The following is a 14,347-nucleotide window of genomic DNA, read 5'->3' on the forward strand; positions in this document are numbered from 1 at the left end:
AAGATGCTGTACCAATTTGTTTGGCTTATGCAAAATTCTCATATTCTGTCTTGTGTGTTTTCTCATTCCCAGTTCTCCCCCTTGATACCTCCCCATTAGGGATCCTTATTCCTGTGGGTTTGGTCAATATGGAATGGTAGAAGTGGGTTTCATATCATCCTTTGAAAAGTAGCAGCATATGTGATTGACAACAGGAAAGAGTATGTCCAGCACCAGTATACTTGTAGGTAGAAACCCCAACACAGTAAAAGGCATCCAGACCATGGATACACTCCTAGTACATATGAACTTATAGAAAATAGGGTAAAGGAGTGTGCATTGCTATTGGTGTTCTGTTCAGGAAATTGTGCCCATGTGCTCGAGGCTCTTCCCCACTTTCTTTTCTATTAGTCTCAGTGTATAGGGTTTTATGTGGAGGTCCTTGATCCACTTGGACTTGAACTTTTTACAGGAGATAAGAATGGATTGATTTGCATTTTTCTACATGCTAACCACCGGTTGAACCAGCACCATTTGTTGACAATGTCTTTTTTCCACTGAATGGTTTTAGCTCCTTTGTCAAAGATCAAGTGTGTGAGTTCATTTTTGGGTCTTCAATTCTATTCCATGGATCTACCTGCCTGTCACTGTACCAATATAGTGCAGTGTTTATCACAATTGTTCTGTAGTACAGCTTGATTTCAGAGATGGTGATTCCACCAGAGGTTCTTTTATTATTGAGAATAGTTTTCGCTATGCTGGGTTTTTTGTTATTCCACATGAATTTGCAAGTTGCTCTTTCTAACTCTATGAAGAATCAAGTTGGAATTTTGATGGGGATTGCATTGAATCTGTAGATTGCTTTTGGCAAGATGACCATTTATATTATGTTAATCTTGCCAATCCATGAGCAAGGAGCTCTTTCCATTTTCTGAGATCTTCTCTGATTTCTTTCTTCAGAGACTTGAAGGTCTTGTCATACAGATTTTTCACTTGTTTGGTTAGAGTCACACCAAGATACTTTATATTATTTGTGACTATTGTGAAAGGTCTTGTTTCCCTAATTTCTTTCTCAGCCTGTTTATCCTTTGAGTAGAGGAAGGTCATTGATTTGTTTGAGTTAATTTTATATCCAGACATTTTGTGGAGGTTGTTTATCAGCTTTAGGAGTTCTCTGGTGGAATTTTTGGGGTCACTGAAGTATACTATCATATCATCTGCAGATAGTGATATTTAGACTTCTTCCTTTCCAATTTGTATCCCCTTGGCCTCCTTTTGTTGTTTAATTGCTCTGGCTAGGACTTCAAGTACTATATTGAATAGGTAGGGAGAGAGTGGACAGCCTTGTCCAATCCCTGATTTTAGTGGGATTGCTTCAAGTTTCTCTCCATTTAGTTTGATGTTGACTACTGGTTTGCTGTGTATTGCTTTTACTATGTTTAGGTATGGGTCTTGAATTCCTGCTCTAAGATCAAGAATTGACAAATGGGACCTCATAAAATTGCAAAGCTTCTGTAAGGCAAAAGACACTGTCAATAGGACAAACAGCAAACCAACAGAGTGGGAAAAAGATCTTTACCAACCCTACATCTGATAGAGGGTAAAATCTAATATATACAAAAAAACTCAAGAAGTTAGATTCCAGAGAACCAAATAACCCTATTAAAAATGGGGCACAGAGCTAAACAAAGAATTTTCAACTTACCGAATGGCTGAGAAACACTTAAAGAAATGTTCAACATCCTTAGCCATCAGGGAAATGCAAATCAAAACAATAACCTTAAGATTCCACCCCACACCAGTCAGAATGGCTAAGATCAAAAACTCCGGTGAGAGCAGATGCTGGCAAGGATGTGAAGAACGAGGAACACTCCTCCATTGTTGGCGGGATTGCAAGCTGGTACAACCACTCTGGAAATCAGTTTGGCAGTTCCTCAGAAAATTGGACATAGTATTACCAGAGGAGCCAGCAATACCTCTCCTGGGCATATACCCTGAAGATGTTCCAATATATAATAAGGACACATGCTCCACTATGTTCATAGCAGCCTTATTTATAATAGCCAGAAGCTGGAAAGAACCCAGATATCTCTCAACAGAGAAATGGATACAGAAAATGTGGTACATTTATACAATGGAGTACTACTCAGCTATTAAAACAACGAATTTATGAAATTCTTAGGCAAATGGATGGAACTAGGAAATATCCTGAGTGCAGTAACCCAATCACAGAAGATCACACATGGTATGCACTCACTGATAAGTATATATTAGCCCAGAAGCTTGGAATACTCAAGATACAATTCACAGACCACATGAAGCTCAAGAATAAGGAAGACCAAAGTCTGGATACTTCAGTCCTTCTTAGAAGGCTGAACAAAATACCCATGGAAGGAGTTACAGAGACAAAGTGTGGAGCAGAGACTGAAGGAAAGGTCATCTAGAGACTGCCTTACCTGGGGATCCATACATATATAGTCACCAAACCCAGACACTATTGTGGATGCCAACAAGTGTTTGCTGACAAAAGCCTGATATAGCTGTTTCCTGAGAGTCTCTGCCAGTGCCTGACAAATAGAAAGGTGGATACTCTCAGTCAGCCATTGAACTGAGCACAGGGTCCCCAATGGAGTAGTTAGAGAAAGGACCCAAGGAGCTGAAGAGGTTGCATTCCCATAGGAGGAACAACAATATGAACCAACCAGTACCCCCAGAGCTCCCAAGGACTAAACCACCAACCAAAGACTACATACACATGGAGGGACCCATGGCTCCAGCTGCATATGTAGCAGAGGATGGCCTTGTCAATTATCAATGGGAGGAGATGCCCTTGGTCCTGTGAAGGCTCAGTGCTCCAGTGTAGAGGAATGCCAGGTCCAGGAAGCAGAAGTGGGTGGGCTGGTGAACAGGAAGGGGGGAGGGGATAGGGGGTTTTCAGAGGGGAAACCAGGAAAGGGGATAACGTGTGAAATGTAACATATCTAATTAAAAAAAAGAAAAGTTGGAGACTGCATTAGTTAGGGAAGCAGAAAACCGGCCTGAGTAGGGCCACAAGCCTCTTCGGGTCTGACCAGCACCTGGATAGCTAGAGCGCAGGGTCGGCTGACGCCCGCCAGCTACCCACGACACCTGCCACAGGATTTTGAGACTTCTGGTGAGTGGAACACAGAGTCTGCTCCAATCTTTAAACAGTGACAACAATAACAACTAATCCCAGAGATTACCAGATGGTGAAAGGTAAACGTAAGAATCTTACTAACAGAAACCAAGAACACTCACCATCATCAGAACCCAGCACTCCCACTTCGCCCAGTCCAGGGCACCCCAACACACCGGAAAAGCTAGACCCGGTTCTAAAAGAATATCTCATGATGATGGTAGAGGACATCAAGAAGGACTTTAATAACACACTTAAAGAAATACAAAAGAACACTGGTAAACAGGTAGAAGACATTAAAGAGGAAGCACAAAAATCCCTTAAAGAATTGCAGGAGAACACTGCTAAACAGGTAGAAGACATTAAAGAGGAAGCACAAAAATCCCTTAAAGAATTGCAGGAGCAAATATAGCTGTCTCTTGTGAGACGATGCCGGGGCCTAGCAAACACAGGAGTGGATGTTCACAGTCAGCTATTGGATGTATCACAGGGCTCCCAATGGAGAAGCTAGAGAAAGTACCCAAGGAGCTAAAGGGATCTGCAACCCTATTGTCGGAACAACATGATGTACTAACCAGAACCCCGGAGCTCTTGTCTCTAGCTGCATATGTATCGAAAGATGGCCTAGTCGGCCATCACTGGAAAGAGAGGCCCATTGGACTTGCAAACTTTATATGCCCCAATATAGGGGAATGCCAGGGCCAAAAGAATGGGAATGGGTGGGTAGGGAAGTGGGGGGCGCTATGGGGGACTTTTGGGATAGCATTGGAAATGTAACTGAGGAAAATATGTAATAAAAATATTAAAAATTAAAAAAAAAAGAATTGCAGGAGAACACTGCTAAACAGGTAGAAGACATTAAAGAGGAAGCACAAAAATCCATTAAAGAATTGCAGGAAAACCAGACCAAACAGGTGATGGAATTGAATAAAACCATCCAAGACCTAAAAAGGGAAGTAGAAACAATGAAGAAAACCCAAATTGAGGCAACACTGGAGATAGAAACACTAGGAAAGAAATCTGGAACCATAGATACGAGCATCAGCAACAGAATACAAGAGATGGAAGAGAGAATCTCAGGTGCAGAGGACTCCATAGAGAACATCGGCACAACAATCAAAGAAAATACAAAATCCAAAAAGATCCTAACTCAAAATATCCAGGAAATACAGGACAAAAAAGAAGACCAAACCTACGGATAATAGGAGTAGATGAGAATGAAGATTTTCAACTCAAAGGACCAGCAAATATCTTCAACAAAATTATAGAAGAAAACTTCCCAAACCTAAAGAAAGAGATGCCCATGAACATACAAGAAGCTTACAGAACTCCAAATAGACTGGACCAGAAAAGAAATTCCTTCCGACACATAATAATCAGAACAACAAATGCACTAAATAAAGATAGAATACTAAAAGCAGTAAGGGAAAAAGTTCAAGTAACATATAAAGGCAAGCCTATCAGAATTACACCGGATTTTTCACCAGAGACTATGAAAGCCAGAAGGGCCTGGACAGATGTTATACAGAAACTAAGAGAACACAATTTCCAGCCCAGGCTACTATACCCAGCCAAACTCTCAATTAACATAGATGGAGAAACCAAAGTATTCCACGATAAAACCAAATTCACACATTATCTTTCCACGAATCCAGCACTTCAAAGGATAATAACAGAAAAAAAAACCAATACAAGGACAGAAACCACGTCCTAGAAAAAGCAAGAAGGTAATCCCTCAACAAACCTAAAAGAAGATAGCCACAAAAACAGAACACCAACTCTAACAACAAAAATAAAAGGAAGCAACGATTACTTCTCCCTAATATCTCTTAATATCAATGGACTCAACTCCCCAATAAAAAGACATAGACTAACAGGCTGGCTACAGAAACAGGACCCAACATTTTGCTGCTTACAGGAAACTCATCTCAGAGAAAAAGATAGACACTACCTCAGAATGAAAGGCTGGAAAACAATTTTCCAAGCAAATGGTAGGAAGAAACAAGCTGGAGCAGCCATTATAATACCTGGTAAGATTGAGTTCCAACCCAAAGTCATCAAAAAAGACAAGGAAGGGCACTTCATTCTCATCAAAGGTAAAATCCTCCAAGAGGAACTATCAATTCTGAATATCTATGCGCCAAATACAAGGGCAGCCTCATTCATTTAATGATACTTTAGTAAAGCTCAAAGCACACATTGCACCTCACACAATAATAGTGGGAGACTTCAACACACCACTTTCACCAATGGACAGATCATGGAAACAGAAACTAAACAGGGACACAGTGAAACTAACAGAGGTTATGAAACAAATGGATCTGACAGATATCTACAGAACATTTTATCCTAAAACGAAAGGATATACCTTCTTCTCAGCACCTCATGGTACCTTCTCCAAAATTGACCACATAATTGGTCACAAAACAAGCCTCAATATATACAAAAATATTGAAATTGTCCCATGCACCCTATCAGATCACCATGGACTAAGACTGATCTTCAATAACAAAATAAATAATAGAAAGCCAACACAGACATGGAAACTAAACAACACTCTTCTCAATGATACCTTGGCCAAGGAAGGAATAAAGAAAGAAATTAAGGACTTTCTGGAGTTTAAGGAAAATGAAGCCACAACATACCCAAACTTATGGGACACACTGAAAGCATTTCTAAGAGGAAAACTCATAGCTCTGAGTGCCTCCAAAAAGAAACTAGAGAGAGCACACTTTAGCAGCTTGACAACACACCTAAAAGCTCTAGAACGAAAGTAAGCAAATTCACCCAAGAGGAGTAGATGGCAAGAAATAGTCAAACTAAGGGGTGAAATCAACCAAGTGGAAACAAGAAGAACAATTCAAAGAATCAACCAATCGAGGAGCTGGTTCTTTGAGAAAATCAACAAGATAGATAAACCCTTAGCCAGACTCACTAGAGGATATAGGGAAAGTACTCTAATTAACAAAATCAGAAATGAAAAGGGAGACATAACAACAGACCCTGAAGAAATCCAAAACACCATCAGATCATTCTACAAAAGGCTATACTCAACAAAACTGGAGATCCTGGATGAAATGGACAAGTTTCTAGACGGATACCAGGTACCAAAGTTAAATCAAGATCAGGTTAATGATCTAAACAGTCCCATATCCCCTAAAGAAATATAAGCAGTCATTAATAGTCTCCCAACCAAGAAAGCCCAGGACCAGATGGGTTTAGTGCAGAGTTCTATCAAACCTTCAAAGAAGAACTAATCCCAGTTCTTCACAAACTATTCCACAAAATACAATCAGAAGGTACTCTACCCAACTCATTCTATGAAGCCACAATTACTCTGATACCTAAACCACATAAAGACCCAACAAAAATAGAGAATTTCAGACCAATTTCCCTTATGAATATTGATGCAAAAATCCTCAATAAAGTTCTCGCTAACCGAATTCAAGAACACATCAAAACAATCATCCATCCTGACCAAGTAGGATTCATCCCAGGGATGCAAGGATGGTTCAATATACGAAAATCCATCAATGTAATCCATTATATAAACAAACTCAAAGACAAAAACCACATGATCATCTCGTTAGATGCTGAAAAAGCATTTGACAAAATCCAACACCCATTCATGATAAAAGTCTTGGAAAGATCAGGAATTCAAGGCCCATACCTAACCATGATAAAAGCAATATACAGCAAACCAGTAGCCAACATCAAAGTAAATGGTGAGAAGCTGGAAGAAATCCCACTAAAATCAGGGACTAGACAAGGCTGCCCACTCTCTCCCTACCTATTCAACATTGTACTTGAAGTCCTAGCCAGAGCAATTAGACAACAAAAGGAGATCAAGGGGATACAAATCGGAAAAGAAGAAGTCAAAATATCGCTTTTTGCAGATGATATGATAGTATACATAAGTGACCCTAAAAATTCCACCAGAGAACTCCAAAGCCTGATAAATAGCTTCGGTGAAGTAGCTGGATATAAAATTAACTCAAGCAAGTCAATGGCCTTTCTGTACACAAAGGATAAACAGGCTGAGAAGGAAATTAGGGAAACAACACCCTTCTCAATAGTCACAAATAATATAAAATACCTTGGCGTGACTCTAACTAAGGAAGTGAAAGATCTGTATGACAAGAACTTCAAGTCCCTGAAGAAAGAAATTATAGAAGATCTCAGAAGATGGAAAAACCTCCCATGCTCATGGATTGGCAGGATCAACATTGTAAAAATGGCTATCTTGCCAAAAGCAATCTACAGATTCAATGCAATCCCCATCAAAATTCCAACTCAATTCTTCAACGAATGGGAAAGGGCAATCTACAAATTCATCTGGAACAACAAAAAACCTAGGATAGCAAAAACTCTTCTCAAGGATAAAAGAACCTCTGGAGGAATCACCATGCCTGACCTAAAGCTGTACTACAGAGCAATTGTGATAAAAACTGCATGGTACTGGTATAACGACAGACAAGTAGACCAATGGAACAGAATTGAAGACCCTGAGATCAACCCACATACCTATGGTCACTTGATCTTTGACAAGGGAGCAAAAACCATGCAGTGGAAAAAAGACAGCATTTTCAACAAATGGTGCTGGCACAACTGGCAGTTATCATGTAGAAGAATGCGAATTGATCCATTCCTATCTCCTTGTACCAAGGTCAAATCTAAGTGGATTAAGGAACTCCACATATAACCAGAGACACTGAAACTTATAGAGGATAAAGTAGGGAAAAGCCTCTAAGATATGGGTACAGGGGAAAAATTCCTGAATAGAACAGCAAAGGCTTGTGCTGTAAGATCGAGAATTGATAAATGGGACCTCATAAAGTTGCAAAGCTTCTGCAAGGCAAAAGACACCGTCAATAAGACAAAAAGACCACCAACAGATTGGGAAAGGATCTTTACCTATCCTAAATCAGATAGGGGACTAATATCCAATATATATAAGGAACTCAAGAAGGTGGACTCCAGAAAATCAAATAACCCCGTTAAAAATGGGGCTCAGAACTGAAGAAAGAATTCTCACCTGAGGAATACCGAATGGCAGAGAAGCACCTGAAAAAATGTTCAACATCCTTAATCATCAGGGAAATGCAAATCAAAACAACCCTGAGATTCCACCTCACACCAGTCAGAATGGCTAAGATCAAAAATTCAGGTGACAGCAGATGCTGGCGAGGATGTGGAGAAAGAGGAACACTCCTTCATTGTTGGTGGGATTGCAAGCTGGTACAACCACTCTGGAAATCAGTTTGGCGGTTCCTCAGAAAATTGGACATAATACTACCAGAGGATCTAGCAATACCTCTCCTGGGCATTTATCCAGAAGATGTTCCAACCGGTAAGAAGGACACATGCTCCACTATGTTCATAGCAGCCTTATTTATAATAGCCTGAAGCTGGAAAGAACCCAGATGCCCCTCAACAGAGGAATGGATACAGAAAATGTGGTACATTTACACAATGGAGTACTACTCAGCTATTAAAAGGAATGAATTTATGAAATTCCTAGGCAAATGGATGGACCTGGAGGGCATCATTCTGAGTGAGGTAACATATTCACAAAGGAACTCACACAATATGTACTCACTGATAAGTGGATATTAGCCCAAAAACTTAGGATACCCAAGATATAAGATACAATTTGTTAAACGCATGAAACTCAAGAAGAACGAAGACCAAAGTGTGGACACTGTGCCCCTTCTTGGAATTGGGAACAAAACACCCATGGAAAGAGTTACAGAGATAAAGTTTGGAGCTGTGAAGAAAGGATGGACCATCTAAAGACTGCCATATCCAGGGATCCATCCCATAATCAGCTTCCAAACGCTGACACCATTGCATACACTAGCAAGATTTTGCTGAAAGGACCCAGATATAGCTGTCTCTTGTGAGACAATGCCGGGGCCTAGCAAACACATAAGTGGATGCTCACAGTCAGCTATTGGATGGATCACAGGGCCCCCAATGGAGGAGCTAGAGAAAGTACCCAAGGAGCTAAAGGGAACTGCAACCCCATAGGTGGATCATTATTAGGAACTAACCAGTACCCCAGAGCTCTTGTCTCTAGCTGCATTTGTATCAAAAGATGGCCTAGTAGGCCATCACTGGAAAGAGAGGCCCATTGGACTTGCCAACTTTATATGCCCCAGTACAGGGGAATGCCAGGGCCAAGGGGTGTGGGTGGGTGGGTGGGGCACTGGGGGGGGAGTGTATTGGGCACTTTTTGGATAGCATTGGAAATGTAATTGAGGACATTACCTAATTAAAAAAAATTTTAAATAAAAGTTCAAAAAAAAATTTAAAAAAGAAGAGTTAAAAATAATAGAAAAAGAAAAAGGAAAAAAATGGGCATTGCCGATAGCAAATTCCACTCCATACAAACAGCTTATGGCGTGCATCCTCATTTCTTCAAGCCATTCTATAGCATCGTGTGGAGGTGGACTCACGGTGATGTCAGCTGTACTAACACTTGCTGTACTAGCACTTGCTCCCCCCCTTTTTTTTTTTTGCTAAGGATTTTATTTTAGAATTATGTCTGGCCTGTAAAAAATTGAGATAATAAACGGAGAATTTCATGTCTCTTACCCATGTTCCTAGTTTGAGGCTTTTTTTTTTTGTTTTTTTGTTTTTTTTTAAGATTTATTATATCTAAGTACACTGTAGCTGTCTTCAGATGCACCAGAAGAGGGAGTCAGATCTCATTAAGGATGACTGTGAGCCACCATGTGGTTTCTGGAATTTGAACTCAGGACCTTTGGAAGAGCAGTCAGTGCTCTTAACTGCTGAGCCATCTCTCCAGCCCATTCTAGTTTGAGCTTCTTAATGTGCCACATTTACCTGGATCCGTGAAGCCACATCTACCCCTTATTACCCACCATGCTTTGTTCTGATCCTTGACTTTTCTATCCTGCCTGTGCCCTGCTCCTGGCTTTCAGGTCCCATAGGCTCCTCTGTATGGTAGCTGTCTCCCAGGTTGTCCTTGTTTTGATGACACTGACAGCTTTGGTCAGTACTGCTCAGACATTTTGCAGAGTGTCTCAGTTGGGTTCATCTATGTTTTCTTCAGCTGAGACTGAGACTGTCAGTATTGAGGAGGAAGGCTGCAGAGGTGAATGTTCATTTTCATTGCAGATGGGTAGTGCATTCACTGTGACGTTATTGTAGCTGAGTCACCTGGCTAAGGTGAAGTTACTCAGTTTCTCTTCTCCCTCCCTTTACTGAACTGTACTCTGGGAGGAACTTAGCAAATATTTCAAACAAGAATTTTTCCTTGGGATCAAAGGTCCCATGGATTAATTTTTAATTATTCTATATAAATGTCATCTTTCTTCTCTATTTAATCATTATATCAATTTGAGCTCAGATGAAATATACAGTAGAATTTTGTAGGTTAGGTTCTGTATATTTCTTGTCCCCAAAAGTATCTATTTCAACAAGCCCTGCTCCCTTTAGAGAGGATGCTTGAAACCAGAACCTCATGCTATACATGCTATTTTGATTAGGCCCTGACAGCTGACCAAGCAACAAAATACATGTGTATATAGCATACCTATTCATAAATATTTCTTATGACTATATCAGTCTGTCAATGAATTCATGTTGTCTTTAGTTTGTATGCATCACTACACAGATCATTTAAACTTTTTCTCCTTAATTTGTACCTTCCACTCCAACAGTGAGAGGCATTCACGGTTTAGTCATTACATAGCTGCCTTATGCTCCATCAGCGAGCAGACTGACTGCCATCACCTGCCTCCACTATACTGACTTTCTACAGAATAATATTCAGGCTATTGTAGAACACACTCACACAAAACAGCCACTATCTTCATCACACAAGTTGCATTTACTCTCAGGGGTCTGTCACAATTGGACTTGAAGTTCCATCACGGAAGGATGAAGTGGCAAATCATCAGACTCACCTGACTTTCCAGCCATTCCTCAGTCATTTTGTGTGCAATTCTGCCCTTGCTGCCCCTGGCCTTGTGGGCTGGGTTGTCAGAGTGTGCTAGAGTACATAGGTTGGGAAAAGTCTATTGGAACAGGGCTCCATCTGTGTAATATGAGGAAACCCTCATCAATGCTAAGTGAAGACATTTCAGTGTGGCTGCTTTAGGGTCATGCAGGCTCCTGCCAGCATCCCCTTCCCCATCCCTCATAAGCACTATAAATTCCTCGGTGTGAACTATGGTGGAGTCTTCTTTTGGTTGTCATTGGGGACTTTTAAAGGGTAGCTGCTGTTTGTGGCTCCCCAGGGAAAGGATTCTTACAGCACAGACATAGCAGTTTGACAACTGTTATTAGTGTTTTCCTCTTGAGGGCAAGTTTGTTGATCAGAAGAGTTCAGCTATTATATGCAATTCTTTTGTCTTGCAGAGTGACTTCAAAAGTTATGTGGACTAGAAACTCACATCCCTTTGTATAATAGATGTGCTTAATTTTTGTATTCTGTATACTTTCCTGGCATTGTCTGATCACCTACATTCATTCACCCATTCTCTCTCTCTCTCTCTCTCTCTCTGTGTGTGTGTGTGTGTGTGTGTGTGTGTGTGTGTGTGTGTGTGTGTGTGTGTGTGTTTGTGTGTGTCAGTGTCTCAGTGTTTAAAAAATTGAGTGATTTAGCCAGGCTAACATTGCAACTTGTGACAAATTTAATAAATGTCACAGTCCTTCAAACCCACTCTACTTCTAGAAACTTCCTGTGAAGCATTATGGAGGCCACATACATGAGTTACACAATGAAGCTGAGGAGTTATATAATTAGATGGCTGAGCTGTTCCCTTGCATGAACAAAGAATTGAATACTAGGAAAGACAGAAGCCATGGAGACAGTAAAAGTAACACCTTTATTCCTATAGGATAGGTGATAGCGAAGGGTAGAATTCCTCTAAAAGGCTTCTGGCTTAGGTATTTTATAGGGCCCCTTTGTCCTCCCTTCCCCTATAGTTTCAGCTTCCATACCCTGTCTCACAATGTCTTCTGGGAATAAGAAGCCTTATGTCAGGAAGTCTGTTCTCACTTTCCTAGTCTACCTATGTCCATCTAACCTGCCTTCATTCCCCACTTCAGAGATTGACACCAATTATTGTCAGGAAAGGGGACGATGACCGCTCTAGCTGCTTCATGCTGTGAGGGGGCGGAGTCCAGGGGAGTGTCAGTCCAAGGGAACTCCCACGAGGCAGGCTCCTAGAACCCAGCTTCTTTAGACAAGCTGTACATATCTGAGGCTTCATTCACATAAAGGGTCATCTGTAGAAGGGCTGAAGGAGTAGAGAGGAGAATACTAGAGGCCACTGCATTACAAACAAAATAGGTTACTATTTTCAGAAAAGTTTCACATAGTAAGTAGCAACGGATCCAAGGCTGGGATGGAGAAGGATGGACCCAGGATCTACTTTCAGACACTTTGGCAGCTGTTGGGATGAGCTTGGGTCACATGGCTTCTAAAGAGGGAGAAAGAAAATCAATTTAACCTAAGAATCAAATGACAATTAAAACTGTGGGATTCTCTCTCTTGGTAGATGGTGCAGTGCTGAGTTGAGCCAAGGTCATGACATTTTATATCTAGGCAGCATTTTTCTTATCAAGAAGAAAATCACTAATGAGAAATGGTTGTCTAAACAACATCTCATGTGGCTTTAAACCTAATGTCTAGGGAGTATGGTCCCTTAAACTGTTCAAGAAATACACCAATCATTTTATTTATTTATTTTTGGTTATACTTTCCTGCTGGGTGTTTAAGACCATACAAGTGGACAAAATTAACTATATTTATTTTTTATTGTCAAGGGCAGTTGAAGATATTGTCCTTGAGGGTTACTTGAGCTTGAGCATCTAGCCTTCCTTTTACAAGTATGCTCATTCTATGGGAGGAGAATTTATGCTTAGCCATGGCTTTACTTGGAAACATGGAAGCAAGATCCATGGAGGGTCCTTTATAGGCCCTCCTCTTTGTAGGCTGGACAGTGGTTTGAGTACACTGGGTGGCGTCTCCATGACCTCCCTGAACAACAGAAACGGTGATTCCTCACAGCTAAAAAGCACTTTGTGTGAGATGCTTGTCTGGCCTACTTGATCTTGGGGGGCAAGGAGGAATGAATATATTCTCCTTTTTAATCCCTCTGACCACATTAGTATGGTCTCCAAGTATGGTTATTGAACACCCAGGATGCCAGTGACAACTAAATATTTAAATACATTTTGATTAAATAAACATTTTTTCCTTCAAACAGTCTTTGTAATTGTTAGGGAGAACAGGCCATAAGTCCATTTATTTAAGCAGAGCTTTGACATCAATGTATTGAATTCTGACTGTTTACATACCTTATATAACTTGCTCAGACCCGTATAATTTGCTTAAGCTTTCCAACTTTCTTTTCCAACATGGAAAAATATCCAGGCATTTTCTGAGACATAATAACATTAACAAGTCAATAATCAACAAGACTAGCAGTGATGATCCTTTGAAATTTGGCATAGCAATCCTTGGCAGTTGTTTGGCTTAGAATATAGTGCTGTGTAATAATAGCACCTTAACAAGAGAAAGTTGAATTCAAAGCACATACTCAGTAGATTAAATTACATGTATGCATGCTGCTAAATTATGGGACCTGTTAAGTTTCCAGGTAAACTTTATAAAAAACATAAGGTGGTCTTTATACAGAGAACATCTTCACTGAGAGGCCTAGACCCATTGAAGGTAGGGCAGAAGTTATCTGAGAACAAAAGTGGTCGTAGTCCCAAAGATCATCAGGGGAGCAGGATCTATGGCACACCCAGTGAACATCTGTAAGGATACTCTTAAGCACTAGGATCTACTACCCCTTAAACCCATCTGTTGGTCTGGGAGCTTTTCTAAAGTCCCCAGGAGTACTTAGGTATCACAGTAACCTTCAAGCATCTATCAAGCTTCAAGAACCAGCTCAACTAACTCTTAACCCAGGCCGGGGTCTGCTCACAGAAGAGGAGACTTTCCAGTCATAGAGATCGGATCCCTGTGCAGAATTTTAAAAAGTACATATATATATACACATACACACTAGGTGCTCCTTTTAAAAAGATCCTTGGGCCGAGAGATCCCAGTATGTGAGGGTTGGTCTTGGGAGCCAATGCTAATGACCACCCCTCTGTAGGCAAAAGAAGATACATTGGAACACCTTCTAGATCTTGGCTTCCTCTCCAAAGTGCCCTCTACAGAGT

Source organism: Mus caroli, unplaced genomic scaffold (assembly GCF_978045245.1).
Source record: "Mus caroli unplaced genomic scaffold, Mus_caroli_1 scaffold_9, whole genome shotgun sequence".
In the NCBI taxonomy this organism is placed as follows: domain Eukaryota; kingdom Metazoa; phylum Chordata; class Mammalia; order Rodentia; family Muridae; genus Mus; species Mus caroli.